The sequence below is a fragment of the Chelonia mydas genome, chromosome 3 (assembly GCF_015237465.2).
Source record: "Chelonia mydas isolate rCheMyd1 chromosome 3, rCheMyd1.pri.v2, whole genome shotgun sequence".
NCBI classification, from domain to species: Eukaryota; Metazoa; Chordata; order Testudines; family Cheloniidae; genus Chelonia; species Chelonia mydas.
The window spans coordinates 171,641,783-171,661,982 of NC_057851.1; positions in this window are offsets into that span (position 1 = coordinate 171,641,783).

Sequence of the window (20,200 nt, forward strand, 5' to 3'; positions counted from 1 at the left end):
TGCAATCTGGGTCTCATGTAGCAATGCAGAATGTTACCAGTAGGCCACTGGGCTGGCCCAGAAATAGCATTTCTAGCAGAATAAAAATACCCAATTTTGACAGCCAGCACAACAGTTTGTGTATGTGTAATTCATTGCAAGTGTTATACATCAAGATGAGATTGCATTAGCAAATTCCTTTTTAGACAATCTATCAAATGAGGTCATACGTAATTTTAGCAATTTATCACTTAACAAGCCATACAACTGTTGAGGATGAGTACTTTGCTTCAGCACATTTAAACCTAATTGTCAGAGGAGAAAAGCAAGCAGATCTCAGAGGTGAGTTAGAAGAGCATCCTTCTGAGGATGATGTCTTCACTAAATCAGTGGTGCAATGCAGCAAGCAGAGTGGAAAGGGGACTCCTCTGGCTAAAGGTACAGAAAGCTGCTAGAAAGAGCTGTGCTGTCTGAATACTGCGAAGAGACACTGGCCAGGGAAACCTTCCTGAATGTAAATAGCTGTACCCTTAGGGGCAAATCAGGTTTTATGTTTGATCTAATATTGTCTTTTATTCTTGTCATGCTGTTTTAATTCTATTTCACTGTCATGCAAGCAGGTTTTAAATCTCTGAGACATTGGAAAAAAACATCTCTAGCCCATATCACAGCAGGTAACCAATTAACCCAATTATGATTTTTTTTAAAAAATCAATGACTAATTGCTCCTATATGTTGCCATCAAACATTTGGCTTTTATTTAATAAGTCACAGGGCTGAATAAATTAAGAGCTTGTTCTTAAGTTCTTCATATAACACCAAAGCTGTAAGACAATTCAAGGCCAATGAAAAATCCTGTTCTTGCAGGCTCTGATCAAATCTGTGATAAAACAAATGCCTTTATACACAGGTGGAAAACTGTCATTTTATTTATTTACTGTCATTTATATAAGAGCCCATTAGAGTAGGATCTGTGTGACCATAAATACTATAGCATTTTCACTGTTCAAAGCTCTATAAACTCATTACACCTTCCAACAGCCCTGTGGGGTAAATAACTATTTGCATACCCATTTTACTGATGAGAAAACTGATGCAGAGATGTGAAGCAATTTACACAGGCCACACTGAAAATCCTTGGCAGAGCCAAGGTTAGAACTCAGAACTTCCTGACTCTCACCCTGTCTCCAGACTCCTATGGGGCAAAACTTAAACTCCCCCCCTAAGGTGAATTGCGCTAAATTAATGGTTTTGCCCAGGAGATGGAATTGTTTTTCCAGGGAAAATAGTCCTTTATGGTGGAAGTGGCAACATCTGACACTGCCTCAAATTAACAACCAAAACCATTAGCTTTGTGAGCAAAAGCATAAGAAAACAGCTGTTAATTCGCACAGCACTACTAGCTGGTACCCATAGTCCTGATCTGCAACTCTTATTCACATGACTAAATAGTGCTTGGCCCTGTGCAGGAGCTACTGTTTGTCACAAGGGATGGAATCACTAGACTGAGAGTGTTGTAAAGCCACAGGAACTGGGCTCAGGGAGGCAAGGAGGGACATTCTGGGTGGATGGCCAATCAGAATGGTGTAGTGAGGAACCTCACTTGGGCCTGGTCTACATTATAAAGTTATGTTGCACTTGAGGCACATCTGAATATTGTTATGCCTATCCAGGATTACCCCTTCCTCACTCAAGTAGTGCGAATTCATGTCAATGGGACTATTTGAATGAGGATCAGACCCTATACCTGTAGGTTTAAAAAACCACAAACATTTTGCATGTGGGTATAAATACATTGTTCACAAAACAAATTCAGTGGACCACCCTAGAGACTGGAGTGCCCTATCCATGAAACAGGAACATACCAGGTAGCAACAGTATCTTCTGCCCCAGCTCCAACATGGAGAGACCTCTTCAGGGGTAAGAACATAATTCAAACTTCATGCCCATTGAAGCCTGTGGCATCCCTACCAAGACTGCCAACATGGATGTGAATTGGTGCCAACCAAGTTGTTAGGTTTTACAATATGGACACCTGTCCACCAAGAACTGGACTTGGATCACCCATTTTGCTCAGGTTACTAAACAACCTTCAGATTATAACTTTCAATCACTATTGACCTGATCTGGATGCAAAGTGATGACTTAGAGGTCTCATTATCACTCCTAAGCCATCCAGTTGCAAAATTTAACTACTGACAACATTTTCCAAAGAATTCCCAGCAGTCCTTTGTGATGCACAGAACTGCGTGATGTAACATACAGCAGCCAATAAGAATTTATGTACATATCTAATTTTTGTGTCTTCATTGCAAAGTCAGCCTGACAAGGTAAAACATACAGGTGTTCTTTGCCCATATTATTCATATTGCTCCCAGGCTTGTTGGAACATTGCCCTGCTTTGGGAAACATGAGAGACCTACATCAGGACAAAGGGGAGAACCGTCCTAGAGGACAATAAAGTTGCTAGGAGAAGCTTCTGCCTCCTGACATTTAACATGATTTCCTTAGTACAGTTCTATTACAGCTAAATGCTCTTCACTAGTACAGACCAACCTTGCCACGTAGCGGGATGCATTAAGTTTGGCCATATGATTGATAATGGATTAGGAGGCTATATTTTTATAACAGGTTTCAGCCAAAAATATCTCCCGGAAAAAATGAAATGTGAAATACCGATTGAGCTTGTTATCCGGTACAACAGGCAAAGGGATCCAGCCATGCCAGAGAGCGCTTCCTACTGTGCAAATCAAAATGTTAATTGAATACGGTCAGCATTCCTAGAGGGCTAGGACTAAAATGCAGCACAGGGACTATAGCGAGATACAACCAACTAGTAAAATATTCCCCAGTGGGGCCAGAGGGAATGCGGGGAGGACAGAGTCATGCCGAACCAGCACTTCAGGGGCACATGCTGCACCCTTTCAAAGGCGGGATTCCCACTCCAGCATGTATTTTCTCTGATCCTGTGAAGCAATTGTGGCGGAGTCAGCCAGAATTCTGGGGATCCCATGTATAAAAGTCCTGTAGACTTTAACAGGGCTAGAATCAATAGGGTACCATAGACTTTCTATTCTGTTCAGCCTATATCATCTATCTGGGTATTTAGCTGCTCAGACACTAGAGTGAAAGGAGCTATATAAAAGTTTAATAGAGAATGAAATCCTTTCTATCGATTTTTTGAACCACCTTAGATAACTCTGTGACAGGGACTGAATGTTTCATTAAATTCTGTACAATGCTCCAAAAACATAGAATGTTTCTCATTTCATTCTAAACTCGATAGGATTTTTCCAGAAGGGGCTCCTGCTGTAGTGCAGGTCCCTCTTCATTCCCATACCCTACCAGTAATTTAGAGCCACAGTGAGTATGTCTACAGTGCAATTAAACACCGGCAGCTGGCCTATGTCAGCTGACTCAGGCTTGCGGGGGTTCAGGCTGCTTGGCTGTAAAATTGCAGTCTAGACATTCAGGCTCAGACTGGAGTCCAGGCTCTGGGACTCTCTCCTCTCGCAGGGTCCCTTTGCCCAGGCTCCAGCCCAAGCCTGAACGTCTACACTGCAATTTACAGCCCCATCACCCAAAACCGAGTCACAGGTGTTTAATTGCAGTGTAGACATACTCAGTTTGGCCCCAGAGTTGTACATCTGAATACCAGAAAGTCATGAAAGGCAAGAGTTAATGTTCTGGTATTAAGAGCTCAATTCCGCTCTTGTTAAAGTTGCTGGGACTTTTGCCACTGACTTCAATTGAAGCAGGATTAGGCCCTTATTCTGCCACTTTGTACATAAGTAGTAGTTTTGATTAGTGGCTAGACTATTAAATGTATAACAGAAGATACAGTATATGTAACGTGACCAAATTAACCGTGTTGTGTGAACCACACAGTTGACAAGTCCTGTGTTCAAATTTGCAATCTTAATGTTGCATTAAACACAATTTTTGCATTTAATGTTGAAATCCTGTAATATCTCAGTATATCAGCATGAAAAGGGAAATCTGTACTTGTAAAGGACAGCTCTCTGTTTGTCTTCGTAACCACAACACTACATTTTATCTTAACAGTTGCCTGACTGTTTTGTAACTTTATCTTTACATATCATAAGGACGTATGCAAGAGTCTTACATAAGCGTATGCCCCAAGAAGTTGCTACTCAGCTAATGAAGAAAAGGAATGTTTGCAAGGTTGGAATATCTAGAAATATTTGTATGCCAAACAACTTTTTAGCCCTGTCTACATTATATAAATAACCTGGGGCCAGATCCTCAGATGATGTAAATCAGCATAGTTCCATTTAAGTCAATGGAGTTACACTGCTTTACACAAGCTGCGGATCTAGCTACATGTTTAAACCTGTTAGAGAACCATGTTTTATCGTCAGTATCTGACAGCCTCTCAACATGCATCTCTAACATGGAAACAAGTGGAAACATTTTGGAGATGTCTGTTGACAGGCTGTCATACTGCTGCTAAAACATGGGCTAACATAGATATAGATACCTCTCAGCACAGGCAAGAATAAACCATATTCTGACGTGTCTTTGTCAGAACCATGTTTAATCCTGGTCATGGCAGTTTAGATAGCTAGCGTATAATGCAATAGCAAGGGCTCAATTTGGTGAGAGTTGCATAGATAAGGTCTGCTGAATAGGGCCCTTATAGAAAATATTAATATATTCTGAAATGTAATCTTCAGCAGTGCCAAATTTTTTCCACTCTTCAATTCTGGTAAAGGTGGTCTTCCATTGCATGACCCACTGATGCAAAACACATTAATATTACTGAAGTTGGCATTTAAGCTTAAAATTCCAATTAAATGTATTGTTGAAAATGTCCACAGCTGCTGTGATTTCCATGGTGGCAGAGGAATGTGATCATGTAAGGGCCAAGATCTCAGCTCACCAACTGTCAAGCAATTTGTTGTAAAACACTTCAGTCACCACTAGTATTAGAAATTAATGCTGACGACTGCTGCATGAACCAAAGGAACAACTGTCTTTTGGAAAGGGTATATTTCCAGCTTCCACAATTAAATGTAGAACTGGAAAGGGTTTCATTGTGGCAAGAAAAGATAGTGCAGGGGTCCAACCAGCAGAGTACCACAAAGCAGAATTAACTGCAGATCAATGGAATCATGATTTCACCCCAGATGTTTGCTGTCAATGGGAGCTTTGCCATTTCCGGATTTCACCCCTAGACTCTCACACCTTGAGCCAAATAAGGCTGAGAGGTGTGATACCAAGCTGCTTCCTTTATTAAAAACAAAATCTGACAGTGCTTTGCAGTGGCAATCAGAAATACTGCAGTTTCTTATAGGGTCACTGCAGTATTTTGAGGCCACTGGTGGGGGGCATGTTATACCACTTTTTTATTAGTGTTAGGTAGGAATGAACATAAGGACATAAGAACAGCCATATTGGGTCAGACCAAAGGTCCATCTAGCCCACTATCCTGTCTTCCGACAGTGGCCAATACCAGATGCCCCAGAGGGAATGAACAGAACAGTTAATCATCAAGTGATCCATCCCTTGTTGCCCATTCCCAGATTCTGGCAAACAGAGGCTAGGGACACCATCTCTGTCCATCCTGGCTAATAGCCATTGATACACCTATCCTCCATGAACTTATCTAGCTCTTTTTTGAACCAGAGCAAGGAGTTCCACATGTTGACTGTGCGTTGTGTGAAAAAGTACTTCCTTTTGTTTGTTTTAAACTTGCTGCCTATTAATTTCATTTGACGATCCCTTGCTCTTGTGTTGTAAGGAGTAAATAACACTTCCTTATTTACTTTTTCCATACCAGTCATGATTTTATAGACCTCTATCATATCCCCCCTTAGTTGTCTCTTTTCCAAGCTGAAAAGTCCCAGTCTTATTAATCTCTCCTCATATGGAAGCCGTTCCATATCCCTAATAATTTTTGTTGCCCTTTTCTGAACCTTTTTCCATTCCAATATAACTTTTTTGAGATGGGGCGACCACATCTGCACGCAGTATTCAAGGTGTGGGCGTACCATGGATTTATATTGTGGCAATATGATATTTTCTGACTTATTTTCTATCCCTTTTTGAATGAGTCCCAACATTCTGTTCGCTTTTTTGACTGCGCTGCACAGTGAGTGGATGTTTTCAGAGAACTATCCACAATGACTCCAAGATCTTTCTTGAGTGGTAACAGCCAGTTTAGACCCCCACCCCCCGCCAACATTTTGTTTGTATAGTTGGTATTATGTTTCCCAATGTGCATTACTTTGCGTTTATCAACATTGAATTTCATCTGCCATTTTGTTGACCAATCACCCAGTTTCAAGAGAACCCATAGCTCTTAGTATTTGAGTTGGACCAACCCTCTGGGTTTCTGCAGTGATGCAGCTAAGTACTGGAATATACTGGAGACAATCCAGACTAAGGTAAGTGAAAGTTCTATTATGCATCAGCTACATTGTTAAGATGATGAGAGCCCTCACAGATATCCCATGCCTGGCTTGGACAGCAGGCAAGGGAGAATTCATGGTTGAATACCTGTGGCTCTCTCTGCGCAAAACAAAATAAAATGTAAAGTGAAGATGTTCCTTGATTTGGAAATTAGGATCCAAATTCTGTCTGGCTTTGCATGAGTGCCCTTAAGAGAAGACACAAGAAGCCCCATTCCCCAGGCACTGACATGCAGGACTGAGTTTGGCTTCTAGCAGTGAGGAGTTCAGTGAGGACTCCCATGCTGCTGCAGAGTTAACCAGGTCGGAAGGAAAAGGTGGGTGAGGTAACATCTTTTATTGGACCAGCTTCTGTTGGTGAGAGAGACAAGCTGGTTCAATAAAAGATACTACCTCACCCACCTTGTCTCTCTAAAATTCCAGGACCAACATGGCTACAACAACACTGCATAGGTCAGAAGGGGTATGTCTAAGCCAAACGGGAGCAGAGCTATAGCTCATAGGAGCACCCACAGAGAAAAATTAGTGGGTGCTTAGCACCCACCAGCAGCCAAGCTCCCCTCCACTCCCACCTGCCGAGGTCTCCCCCCCCACCAATCAACTCCTCCCCCTCCCTCCCAGCGCCTCTTGAACATTGCGGAACAGCTGTTCCTCGGCATGCAGGAGGCGCTGGGAGGGAGGGGGAGGAGCAGGGACAGGGCACGCTCGGGGGAGGGGGCGGAAAGAGGTGGCGAAAAGGTGGGGTGGCGTTGGGGCCTTGGAGAAGTGGTGGCGTGGGGATGGGACCTGGGGCTGAGTGGGGATTGAGCACCCCCTAGGGTAAATTAGAACCGGCACCTGTGCTGTAGCTCTCTCTCATGAGTGTAGGTAATGAAACAGCATACACCACCCTTCTGACAAGTGTAGCCAGCCATGCTGCTTAATAAGATCATCATGTTCCTGGTGTACTGACTTCCACACTCATGATGCCTCCCTCCACCACATAAGGTGCTCCTCATCCTGAGCAGTGCATGCTATAATTTAGCTCTTATGGGCACTGCAACCATCCAGGCAAGGACAAGGGAATATTTTAAGTTGAAAGGCCAAAGAACGTTCAGGAATCTGCTATAAAAGCTACAATTTAATGTACTAGGGAGCATCCATCAACAAAGTACACATAGCTAGTGCCATCAAATAATTAGATGTGCAGGGTCCATTGTGAACACGGCTTTTATGTGCACCAGCACAGCTGGGGATGATGTTTATAATACACTGAGCGATCTTATGCAATGAATGTATGTAGTCCATGAGCCATATAGCACAATAGTACTAGTTAAGCAGCAATAGTTCTGTATCTGTCAACACAACGCTGCTTGACCAGTCAAATATTTTTCCAGTGTATTTTTTTTCCTGCTGTGAAATAGCTGTGCCCATTATGCCTGCAGGAAATGTACGGTAGAACCTCAGAGTTATGAACACCAGAGTTACAAACTGACCAGTCAACCACATGGCTCACTTGGAACTGGAAGTACACAATCAGGCAGCAGCAGACAAAAAACAAAAAAGCAAGTACAGTACAGTACTGTGGTAACCGTAGACTACTAAAAAAATAAAGAGAAAGCAGCATTTTTCTTCTGCACAGTAAAGTTTCAAAGCTGTATTTAGTCAATGTTCAGTTGTACACTTCTGACAGGACAAACATAAGGTTGTGTTCAGAGTTATGAACATTTCAGAGTTATGAGGTGTTTGTAACTCTGAAGTTCTACTGTATGTCTCATTCATTAGTCACTTACTGTGCCACTTTAACCAACCAAGGAGAAAAAGGTTGAGGGTTATTTTTGGCCCTATAAAGTCTCAAGCAGCTAAATCAGATAATTCTGGAAACAACTGTGGCATTTTAGGTCTTTTAAAAGACTAAATCATCTGTCTTTACAGATTAGTTATTCTGTGATGTTTGGTTCTCCTTGTAGGAGGGAACCATGGCAGCTGCTACTGAGTCGAAGGGTAAGAAAAGCGAGACATTTTATGATGAAGTGGGGACAAATGAACAAGATCAGGTGCACAGCAAATGTTGAGTCATGGCTATTGTGACAAAAATGCAAGAGGCTATTACTAAATCACATTCACGCCCTGATGGAGTGAGTGGCCTCTATTATGATGAACAATGAAGATGAGCTTCTAGTTCTATGTATTTCTGAAGTCCCATATTTGTTTTATCCTTCCACTGCATCAGGTTCAGAAAACACATACAGGCTGCTACTGTCCTGGTTTAGTCTAAAGGCTCAGCTGCGTTGAAGTAGGATTGCTGATATGGCACTGCTCTGAGCCAGTGCTAAACCAATGCCCCTTTATTGTGTTGGAGGGTAATGGGCCTCTGCGGGTGCAGGCTTTCACATGAGACAGAAGAGAGGTCCTAGGGATCATGTACTGTCATTTTTAGACCACAGTGATCTCACTTACAGCAGAGATTTTAGTCCAGGTGTCTTGTCTTCCAAATTTCAATCAGGAGAAGAAAATTCTACCTACCTAAATCCCGTAGCAGCTTCAGTCAGACATACTATTTTCTTCACTTCCTGCTTTAAACAGGGCCAGATCAAGGCAACCTGGAACCCAGGCTCACAGCATGGCCTCCCCCACACCTTCATACCTGTGGTGGTAGGGGGCTCCCTTCTTTCCCAGAGACAGTGACATGGGGCTCCCTCTTCCTTCAGGAGTGGCTGCAGGTGCCCACTTCCCTCCAGAGCAGTAGGGATTCTCTCTGCCCCCCCGACCCCCCAGAGAGGCAGGTGTGATAGTAAGGGCATCCGAACCCAGCAGCCAGATATATGGACTGGGCACGCTGCACTCTTCTTCTCGGACTACACAGTCCTTTGCTAGGGTGGAATCAGCAGAGCCTGTTGTTAGAGGGCTTTCCCTTCATCCCCTCCCCTGGTTCTTGTCACGCAGACAGAAAGCAGAAGAGCAGAAGTCTGAAGTGCGGGCAATGCGATGTTTATTGGGGTTAGTTCCAAGCAAACATATCCATAGCTCTAGACGCCAGCAGAGTCTGTTTCCCAGTGTTCCATTCCCAGCTCTGTTGCTGCAGAGCTTTGCCTGTGTCTCTGTTCCCCATTCCCATTCCCATCTCCTCCTCCTTAGCAGGCCCAGATATGCAATGGATGCCTACAGTCCCACCCCTTTTGTACCCCATGGGAGGGGTAAGGCATTTCTTTGGTCTTTTAGTGTTTTATACCTCCCCCCCCTCCAATTCGCCTTTGCCCTTTCGGACTGCTTGCTTGACCCTTGCCTTGAGATAGGGGTTAAGGCAACCTTAAAGTGTGTGCTCATGTAACACTTTAGCTGCTCTTATTTGTTCCCATTGTACTAACAAACCTAGCTAACTAAGCAGAAGCAACAGACACAATGTCTTTTGTTCTTTGTTTACACATATTAGTATAAAAGTACCATAAAATCAAGCCCAAAATTCTATCCCAGGTTGACAAACAAACCTAACACCTGCCCCCGTCCTGCTACCCCCAGCAATGGGTAGTAGAATTAGCACCACATTGAGATGCACAAGGCAGTTCACCCCTTGCACAACTATTCTTCAGGCTGCCCGCAGACTCAGGCAGATGTCATTGTATAGTTACACTCGGGTCATGTTTTCAAGCTTTTCTTTGCTACTGGGAAGGCTTCTTTCAAAAATGAAAGCTTGGATTCCAGTGTAACCAAATGATGCCAGAAGCTGGAGCCTTAGGCATGGGTCTGTGTTATCTACGTCTTAATCTGGCTCTAGTCCTAAACAGTGGTGTTATGTAGCATGTGCATTCTGATCTGCCAACATTTCAAAGGTGGGAGGAGGGAGTATGGTTAAAATTGCGGCCTGTGGCACTATTATTCAGACCAGGCAACTGAAGGGAACACAAGCACCAGCAGCTTGTATGATTCCCTCCGTGCACATTGGCTGCTCTGTCCATCTCAAACAGGATTGGCTACCAAGCAGTTTCTCTTCACTCTTCCCAACAGGGACTGGCAAAATACCCTCCAAGATGTGGAGGCCATTGGGACGTGAAGAATTCCTCCCCTTCCAGCACAAGATAGAGAGTCATAGGGAATTTCCCTTCCCTCAAGAAATGCTCCCTTTCTCCACAGGGACAGAAAAAGGATGGATCGATCCCTCACAGCACTCAGGAGGGACGGAGGAAACAGAGGAATGAAAGGAACACATTCCACATCATATGACTGCGTTTACCAAGGAGCCAGACAATGGGTGTGTGGGTGCACATGCATAATGTGTGTGAAAGAAAATCCTCTGCTTCTGATCTTGTATCTAGGCTGAGATTTGCAAATGAGTTTTAGAGAATTAGGCATCCAACTCCCACTGAAAGACAATGGGATTTAGGCATTATATTATGCAGTGCATAACTGTATAGAGATACATACTTACATATACTAAAGATCTATTCAGCATATGTATCTACATACACATATACAGGGTATTGATACTGCATGGGATTTGTGTTCTTTTAGGGAAAGTATTTATCGTGACCAAAACAGATTGACAATCTCTGTAATTCAGTTGTACAAAATCAGACTGTTTGCATTTTTTAAATTATTTATTCATTATGTCATTCTTAAAGTTTCATTCATCAGCTGAAATTTTCTAGAGAGGTATTATTAATTTAAACAATTGTTACTCTGCAGCATAAGTTATAAGGTGCGGTCAGTCAAAATGGAATGGAAATGCAGCCGCACAAGCATATAGGAATTGTAAACAAATAGCGCTTTTTAAATTAACTTGCTAACCCTGAAACTGGTCAGCATAGCCCAGCAAGGAATCAGCTAATGCATTATTGGCAGTGAATGTGAGGTGTTTTTTTTCTGTAAGATATCACAATTTATATCGGGGTGGGCCAACTATGGCCCGGGGGCCGCATCCAGCCCTCCAGACATTTTAATCTGGCCCTTGAGCTCCCGCCGGGAAGCGGGGTCCGGGGCTTGCCCCGCTCCAGCCAGGGAGCGGAATTGAAGATTTGCCCCGCTCCGCCTGGCTCCCAGAAGCAGTGGCATGTCCCCCCTCCGGTTCCTACACATAGGGGCAGCCAGGGGGCTCCGCACGCTGCCACTGCCCCAAGTGCTGCCCCCACATCTCCCATTGGCCGGGAATCGCGGCCAATGGGAGCTGCAGGGGTGGCACCTGTGGACAGGGCAGCATGCAGAGCCACCTGGCTGCACCTCCAGGTAGGAGCCAAAGGGGGGGACATGCTGCTGCTTCTGCGAGCTGCTTGAGGTAAGCGCCCTGGAACCTGCAGTCCTGACCCCCTCCTGCATCCCAACCCCCCTACCCCAGCCCTGATCTCCCTCCTGCCCTCTGAACTCCTCTGTCCCAGCCCGGAGCAACCTCCTGCACCCCCAATGCCTCGTCCCCAGCCCCAGCCCAGACCCCACACCCCCAGCCGGAGCCCTCACCACTCCCACCCCCTGCACCTCAACCCCCAGCCAGGAGCCCCCTCCCACACCCTGAACCCCTCATTTCTGGCCCCACCCTAGAGCCTAAACCCCCAGCCAGAGCCCTCACCCCCTCCCACAGCCCAACCCCCAATTTCGTGAGCATTCATGGCCTGACATACAATTTCCATACCCAGATGCAGCCCTCGGGCCAAGAACTTTGCCCACCCCTGATTTATATGCTCTTGAGGATTTGTAAAAAAAAGTGTAAAAATGAGTAGTACAACCTATGTTGTACAGAATATTTTTAACGTACGATATTAACCCACATAATGGGCTAGATTTTCAAAAGTACAATTTGGAGCATACACTATCCTCAAGTTGTACCTGTGCATTGGGATGTGTGCATTCACAAAACTGTGCCTTTGAAAATGTGCCCCAGTATCTATAGTAGCAGCAGGTAAGGGCCAAATCCTGCAGACTCTTACTTCAAGTCATTCTTCCTCAAGTGACTAGTCCAAGCCAATCCACTGGAACTATGAATATGAGTCAGATGACTTGCAGCAATAAGAAGGTGCAGGATCAGCCCCTAATATAGTACATTTCCTGTATTTCATACCAAATAGATTGAGTATGCTGAGGTGATTTACTCTTTTATTTTATGAAAAAGAGATGGGTTTACCAATAACCCACTGAGCCATGCGCCCGAAACATTAAGTACATAAAAGATTGTTTCAAGGAGGAGGGAGAAAAATTGTTCTTCTTAACCTCTGAGGATAGGGAAAGAAGCAATGGGCCTTAAATTGCAGCAAGGGAGGTTTAGGTTGGACATTAGGAAAAACTTCCTAACTGTCAGGGTGGTTAAGCACTGGAATAAATTGCCTAGGGAGGTTGTGGACTCTTCATCATTGGGGATTTTTAAGAGCAGGTTGGACAGACACCTGCCAGGAAAGGTCTAGATAATACTTAGTCCTGCCATGAATGCAGGGGCTGGACTAGGTGACCTCTTGAGTTCCCTTCCAGTCCTAGGATTAGAGAAGTTCACAGCCACATGTGGATTTGGCACCTCTTATTAGTCATTTGGGGGGGAGGAATAGCTCAGTGGTTTGAGCATTGGCCTGCTAAACCCAGGGTTGTGAGCTCAATCCTTGAGGGGGCCATTTAGGGATCTGGGGCAAAAATTGGGGATTGGTCCTGCTTTGAGCAGGGGGTTGGACTAGATGACCTCCTGAGGTCCCTTCCAACCCTGATATTCTATTATTTGTATTACAGTAATGCCTAGAGGCCCCACATCAGATTGGGACCCCATTGAGCTAGGCATGTTGCATATGTTAAGAGACAGTGCCTGCCCCCCAAACATTTACAGTCTAAGGGAATAAGACAAAGGGTAAGAAAGGAAACAAGAGAGGTGAAGTGACTTAGCCAAGGTCACACAGAAGGTCAGTGGAAGAGTTGGTAACAGAACCCAGATTTGCTGACTTCCAGTCATCTCTCTTCTAGAGCAGTGGTTCCCAAACTTGTTCCCTCGCTTGTGCGGGGAAAGCCCCTGGCGGGCCGGGCCGGTTTGTTTACCTGCCGCGTCCGCAGCAAACCGTGGCCACTGGGAGCCGCGATCGGCCGAACCTGCGGACGCAGCAGGTAAACAAACCGGCCCGGCCCGCCAGGGGCTTTCCCTGCACAAGCGGCAGAACAAGTTTGGGAACCACTGCTCTACTAGACCACGCTGCCTCTCAGTCCTATCTCTGCTTATGGTGCAACAATCCAACAGTCCTATGAGACCAAAAATAAATGCATTACACAACATTAGAAAAACAGCAGAGCATTTTATGACAGAACCTGTTAAACAACAAACAAGACATTTTTTTAAAGTAAATAACATGCGAGTTAGTTAAAAAACCGGTGTGCTACATCCAAATGTATCAGCACAAAATTACGGACTAAGTGTTAATTCAAAATTGATTGTTTATGAAAAAAAACACATTCAAAAGGAAATTATTTTTCCAAAAGGATCATGGAAAAAGAAAAATCTAAATAATTTACTTCACTCCCTACTGAGAAAATAAAGGCAATTTGTCAGTTATAACACAGGCCAGTCTAGTGGCAACACAGCATGCTACCGTATGGAGGAGGATGTGAATTCAGGCTCTGAAATGAGAATGCTGCGCAGGCAACACACGCTGTCCCAGGGGAAGAGAAGGGGGCAGAGTTACTTTTACCTTGGCCAGAGAAGGAGGCACTCCTACCACTGGCACTTTTAGATTGGGTGTGAGTAGAAATGAGTGAGATAGGGGACTGGTTTGCCCCTTAAGGCCTGGAGGGCTGGGGCTAGCTAGCCCTAATACAAAATGGGTCAGACCTGGGACAGGTCAGGCTGATTGCCCTATGAAGAGCACTGGGCAGGGCAGGGCAGGAAAGTGTAGAGTGAAGGACTCTGCAGGGAAGTAGGAAGGGCCTGTGTGGAAACCTGGATGGAGTTTGGATGTCGAAATTGGGTGAGTGGCAGAAGGCTAAGCTCCAACTGGATGGATGGGACAAAAGAAGAGCTGTGGCTGTGAGAGGAGACACCAGTGTTAAGTATAAACTGTAGTGAAGGGAGACTTTATTTTTTATTTTTAAATCAGCCTCAGGCAGGGGGTGTTCTTATCCACATGAAATCCTGTGTGTACTGTTCTTAAAAGTCCTGCAAGAGAGGGCTAACAGGGGCAGACTGCCTGCAAAGTGACCCCTGGCAATGAGAGGAGCAAAGTAAGTTAAACATTTAAAATATCTTGGAGAAAGTTCTGCTCCCAATTACTCCTGTGCAATCACACTGAAGCCCATGCTAAGCACAGTTATTATTGTTTAGTGAGGCTACCTAGATGTAATCAAGGTCCTGGTTCCTTGGAGACAATCACTTTTAAAAAAGAAAAGGAGTACTTGTGGTACCTTAGAGACTAACAAATTTATTTGAGCATAAGCTTTTGTGAGCTACAGCTCACTTCATCGGATGCATTCAGTGGAAAATACAGTGGGGAGATTTATATACACAGAGAACATGAAACAATGGGTTTTACCATACATACTGTAAGGAGAGTGATCACTTAAGGTGAGCTATTACCAGCAGGAGAGCGGGGGTGGAATAAACATGGGGAAATAGTTTTTCTATAATAATTATAATTATAATATTATAATAGTATTTCCCCCCCACTGTTCCTCAGACATTCTTGTCAACTGCTGGAAATGGCCCACCTTGATTATCACTACAAAAGGTTCCTCCCCCCGCCCCCGCTCTCTTGCTGGTAATAGCTCACCTTAAGTGATCACTCTCCTTACAGTATGTATGGTAAAACCCATTGTTTCATGTTCTCTGTGTATATAAATCTCCCCACTGTATTTTCCACTGAATGCATCCGATGAAGTGAGCTGTAGCTCACAAAAGCTCATGCTCAAATAAATTTGTTAGTCTCTAAGGTGCCACAAGTCCTCCTTTTTCTTTTTGCGAATACAGACTAACATGGCTGCTACTCTGAAACCAGTCACTTTTAAGATTGGCACATCTATTGTACTTTTAACTATTGCCTTCTCCAGGATGCGCAGCATCACAAAGGACAATGTGGGGTGAACAGTGGGGATTGTTCCAAGAAAGCTGAGGAGATCTTTCACAATGGGCCCTCAAACACACAGAGCTGGCCCTATTAATCCCATATTCCTTCAGTGCTTTTTTTCCTTTGGTCCCTCATACTACTGCATTATTTATGAATTTCTTAGGGCCTGAGTTTTCAAGAGTGGTTTCTGACTGCAGGTAACCAATGGGAGTCACCTGATTTGCAGAGGTGCTGGGCACCTAAAATTCCAGCAATAGCCAATAGAAGCTGTGGGTGATACATGCATGATCCCATTCAGTTCCCCTCAACTTTGTGAGCAATATTCCCACCCCTTCAAAATCCACAGCTCAGCCTGCAGTGCTATTAGTGGGGCTTTGATTGGGTGGTACGCGGAGTCAAGGATGTGGGAGACTTATGCAAACATTTTTTTAAATTAGATAAGAAAACTGATTCATTGAGGCAAAATCTGGGTGACAAAAACAGAGTGTCCATTATTACAAACCGTATTAGAGGAAGGATGAGAAATATGGGTCTGATTGTTAAGTGTTAACAGTATGCTTGGCCTGCATAAAATTCTCACAAGCCTTCCTGCACACAAGGGGGAAATTCAGGACATGGTCCTCTGACCGGCAGACAGAACAGCTGGATATCAGCATTTGCCAGTGATTTTGAGCCACCTAAAGACTGGTATGGCCTTTGAAAAAGTGAGCGTCATACACCCATTGGCCATCTTCTTTCAGGAGGCTCTTCCAAAGTGGCAGAACACCTATATATGGTCTGTACATGGCTTATTCCAGCTCAGAGCTAGAAATGTGGTGTTGTCTTCCCTAGCCAGCAGGAGTGGGAAGTAGCTGAAGAGCCAGTGGGTGGGAGACCGTTAACTCCTATGCTGCAGCTCTGACCATGGGCATGGGGGTGCTCCTGCCTCCATCATCTCCTTGGCTTTCTGGAATCCATGGCTGTTGGCCTAGAAGTTGGACCCATTTTTGCACCTCACAAGGTAAAACAGGGGTTCTCTGCTTTTTCATTTGGCACATACAAGTGAGAAACTGGCCTGTAAGAGTCAGAGTTTAAGGTCAGAAGGGACCATTTGATCATATAGTCTGACTTCCTGTATATCGTGGGCCATTAAATTTCACCTAGTTACCCATCTACATTATGGCTGCTTTCTCATTTGAATTTGTCTGGCTTCAACTTCTAGCCATTAGTCCTTGCTATGCCTTTTTCTGTTAAAGAGCCCTTTAGTACCTAGTATTTCCCCCCAGGATAGTATTTATACACTAATCAAGACACCTCTCAATCTTTTTTGAGTTCAATCTTTCATTATAAGTCACTTCTTTTATCCAGCCCTTGCATAATTTTAGGGGCTCTTCTGTTCATTCTCTCCAATAAATTCACAACTGACAAATCCATTCTAAACATGTAACAGTGTGTCTCAAACACAGAGAAAAAAAGAAATTGGAGAAATGTTCAGCAAGTTCAATGCTCTACCCAAAACACAGTGCTTGTGTCTCAGGTCTAGACTTCAGCTGTTTTACTTTTTTCTTATGGCCAAATTCTGGACCTGTCTTGCATGGGACCAGAAAAGCAGAGGAACCATTGCAGTTCCATTGTGGAGGACAGACGCCACAGCCCCCATGTACTACAGAGCAATGCTTGGCCACAGCAAGTTCCATGAGAGTTCTCAGAGGATGTTTGGGGATAGAGAAGTAGCAGGGGCATAGCCACTGTCCATGACCACATGCCTCCACTGGCCACAATCCCTGCATGGAGGGAATAGGGTTGGATGGAGGCTCCTATACAACCCATGGGATGTAGTAAAAGCTAAAGAAATCCTGGTGCTCCACATTCTGCTGCCAGGTTAGAGGAGTAACCCAACCCCTGTTTAGGTCACCTCTTTATTTTGGCCACGATTACTAAGGACTGGTTTTCTATCTTGTTATGCTGTTACTGTGCATAGCTTTTTATTATTTTAATACCAGTGGCATAGCAAGAAGTAGCTAAAATAGTCTCTTCTTTGGCCTTCCCTACCAGCACAAAGAAAGTCATATATAAGGCCTTACCCCAGGTTAGTTTTAATATCTGTTTAAAAGTGATCAAATCATAATAACAAGGAGCATCCTAGGAATAGTACTTATTTCAAAGAATGCCAGTTTCCAATTACCACACTGCATATAAGGCAGAGATCAGCTTCAATTACATAACACTTTGCGGTTTACAATCTGTTGGGGCTCATTTCAAAGAGGTTTGTTTAATACTTTCTTCAAAGTGCCCTGATCTACTGAAAAAGAATGGGTCTTCTGTACAGAACCTTATTACAATGTAAGCCAACCAACAAAGCTAGGGCCAAACCCCAGACCTCTCTCAGGTGACATTCACATTGAAGAAAGGAATTGAGGGCCACAGAATTTGTTTCATGAAGGAACCCCTGATCTTCTACTAATAGTTATCAGTATCGATCCAATTCTCAAGTATGAGCACCGTAAAGAGACATGTGAATCCTACAATTGGAGGCTTATGCAGATCAGTCATCATTTACTTTCCTCTACGTGCGGGATCTGTACGTCCCATTTAGGTTTTCCCCTTTTGAAAAGTAGACTCACTACGGTTTATAGTGTAATTAATAAGGTTGCTCAGTGCTGCGGTGCACCAAGCCTTTTTGGTTTGTCAACACTGCCTGCAGAAGCGAGCCTCCCAGCCCAGGTTGATACACTTGGGCTACAGGGGCTTGTGCTAACGTTCTAGAAATAACTGTGTAGACAGCGCTTTGACATTATGGCTTGGGCTGGAGCTTGAGATCTGAAGCCCACCACTCTCCCTAGGCTTCAGAGTCCAAGCTCCTTCAAAGCGCTGTCTATGCAGCTATATTTAGAGCGCTAATGCAAGCCCCCACTAGCCCAAGTCTGTTATCCGTCACTGGGAGGTATGCTTGCACAGCCTTCGTAGACATACCCTTAAAGTACTCAATAGCATGCCAGGCATGCCACGGTTCAGAGGCAAGCACTGAAGCCTTAAAGGTGCTCGCCCTGGTGTGCCTCAGTAAGTGTCCATCAACCCTGCTAAAGCGAAACAGTATTTTACTTGGACTGGGAGGAAAGGGATGCGTTGCAAATACCTTAGGTACAGTGACTTAACCCGTTAACATTTGAAGGGCAACACAGTGATTCCTAGCTTGGCCACGGGGGGCACTCCAATAGAGGCCTATTTCCTGGTGTACCCTCTCCAATACACTGCCACTGAAGGCAAGCCTGTAACTCTGGCCACAATCAGTCTGTGATGTCTTGTTGAGGGGGGGCTGCAGCGCTTCCTGCACAGCTCCCAAACACACGGCAGCTAGACTAATCGGAAAAGCAGCATGAAACCAAAGGTATGGGAATGCCAGCAGTAAGAATAGCAGATGTGTCAGTGTTTAAAAATGAGACGGCATAATTTTCTGAAAGAGACAAGGTGGATGAGGTGACCTTTTATTGGACTAACTTCTGTTGGTGAAAGAGACAAGATTTCAAGTTCCACTGAGGTTTTATTCAGGTCTGGGAAAAGTAATTTTTTGATCATAGTTGACAGGCAAGTTCTCATAAAAAGGCAATAGATCCATTAACAAGGGAGACCAAGTTTGTCTCATGTTTGTGCAATGGAATTGGTACCAATAGGAAGTTTCCACTAAATCTTAGCATTAAGAATAGCGTAGTTAATTTTAATTAACACATACTTAAATTGGCAGTTGACCTCACATTGTAGTTGTTTAACCTACTGTATAATTGTGACATTCCCCTGGTGTTATCTGGACCGGTGATCTGCTAGGTCACTCCAATCCTCGACTCTGGGAGCCAGCCTTATCCTGCTCTGCTGTGAGAACCCCCATTCCAGGATTGTTTCCGCACAGCCTCTAGCATGTAAGCTGCTCCTTGGATAGTGCAACCGAATGTCACTAGCCAGTATCTCCGGTCCCAGACCCAACCCTCTAGGAACCTCCATCTTGCAGCGTCCAGCGGGCATAACTGGACACTGCAAGCTTATATGAGTTTGTCTTTTTAACAAAGAAATTGATATGTACCAGGCTTGTTATCCCAAGGGGAGTCTCTGACATGCTTCAAACCAAACGCATTGTTTCAGGTAGAATAAACAAACAGATTTTAAGTGATTATAAGTCAAAGCATAACAAGTCAGATTTGGTCAAATGAAATAAAAGCAAAATGCATTCTAAAGGTATGTCTACACTACGAAATTACTCTGATTTTACAGAAGTCGATTTTTGGGAACAGATTGTATAAAGTCGAGTGCATGCATCCACACTAAGCACATTAATTCGGCGGTGTGTGTGCACAGTACCGTGGCAAGCGTCGACATTCTGAGCAGTGCATTGTGGATAGCTATCCCACAGGTCCCACGGTCCCCGCTGCTCATTGGAATTCTGGGCTGAGCTCCCAATGCCAGATGGGGCCAAAAATTTGTCACGGGTGGTTATGGGTAAATGTCGTCAGTCAACCCTCCCTCCGTGAAAGCAATGGCAGATCATCATTTTGCGCCCTTTTCCCTGGATTGCCCGAGCAGACGCCATAGCACGGCAAGCATAGAGCCTGTTCAGCTCACCGCAGCAGTTATGACCATTGTAAACACCTTGCGCATTATCATGCAGTTTATGCAGAACCAGAACCTGAAAAACCAGGCAAGGAGGCGATGGCAGCGTGGTGACGAGAGTGATGAGGACATGGACACAGATTTCTCTAAAACCGTGGTCCCCGGCAATTTGGAAATCATGGTGTTAATGGGGTAGGCTCATGCCATGGAACACCGATT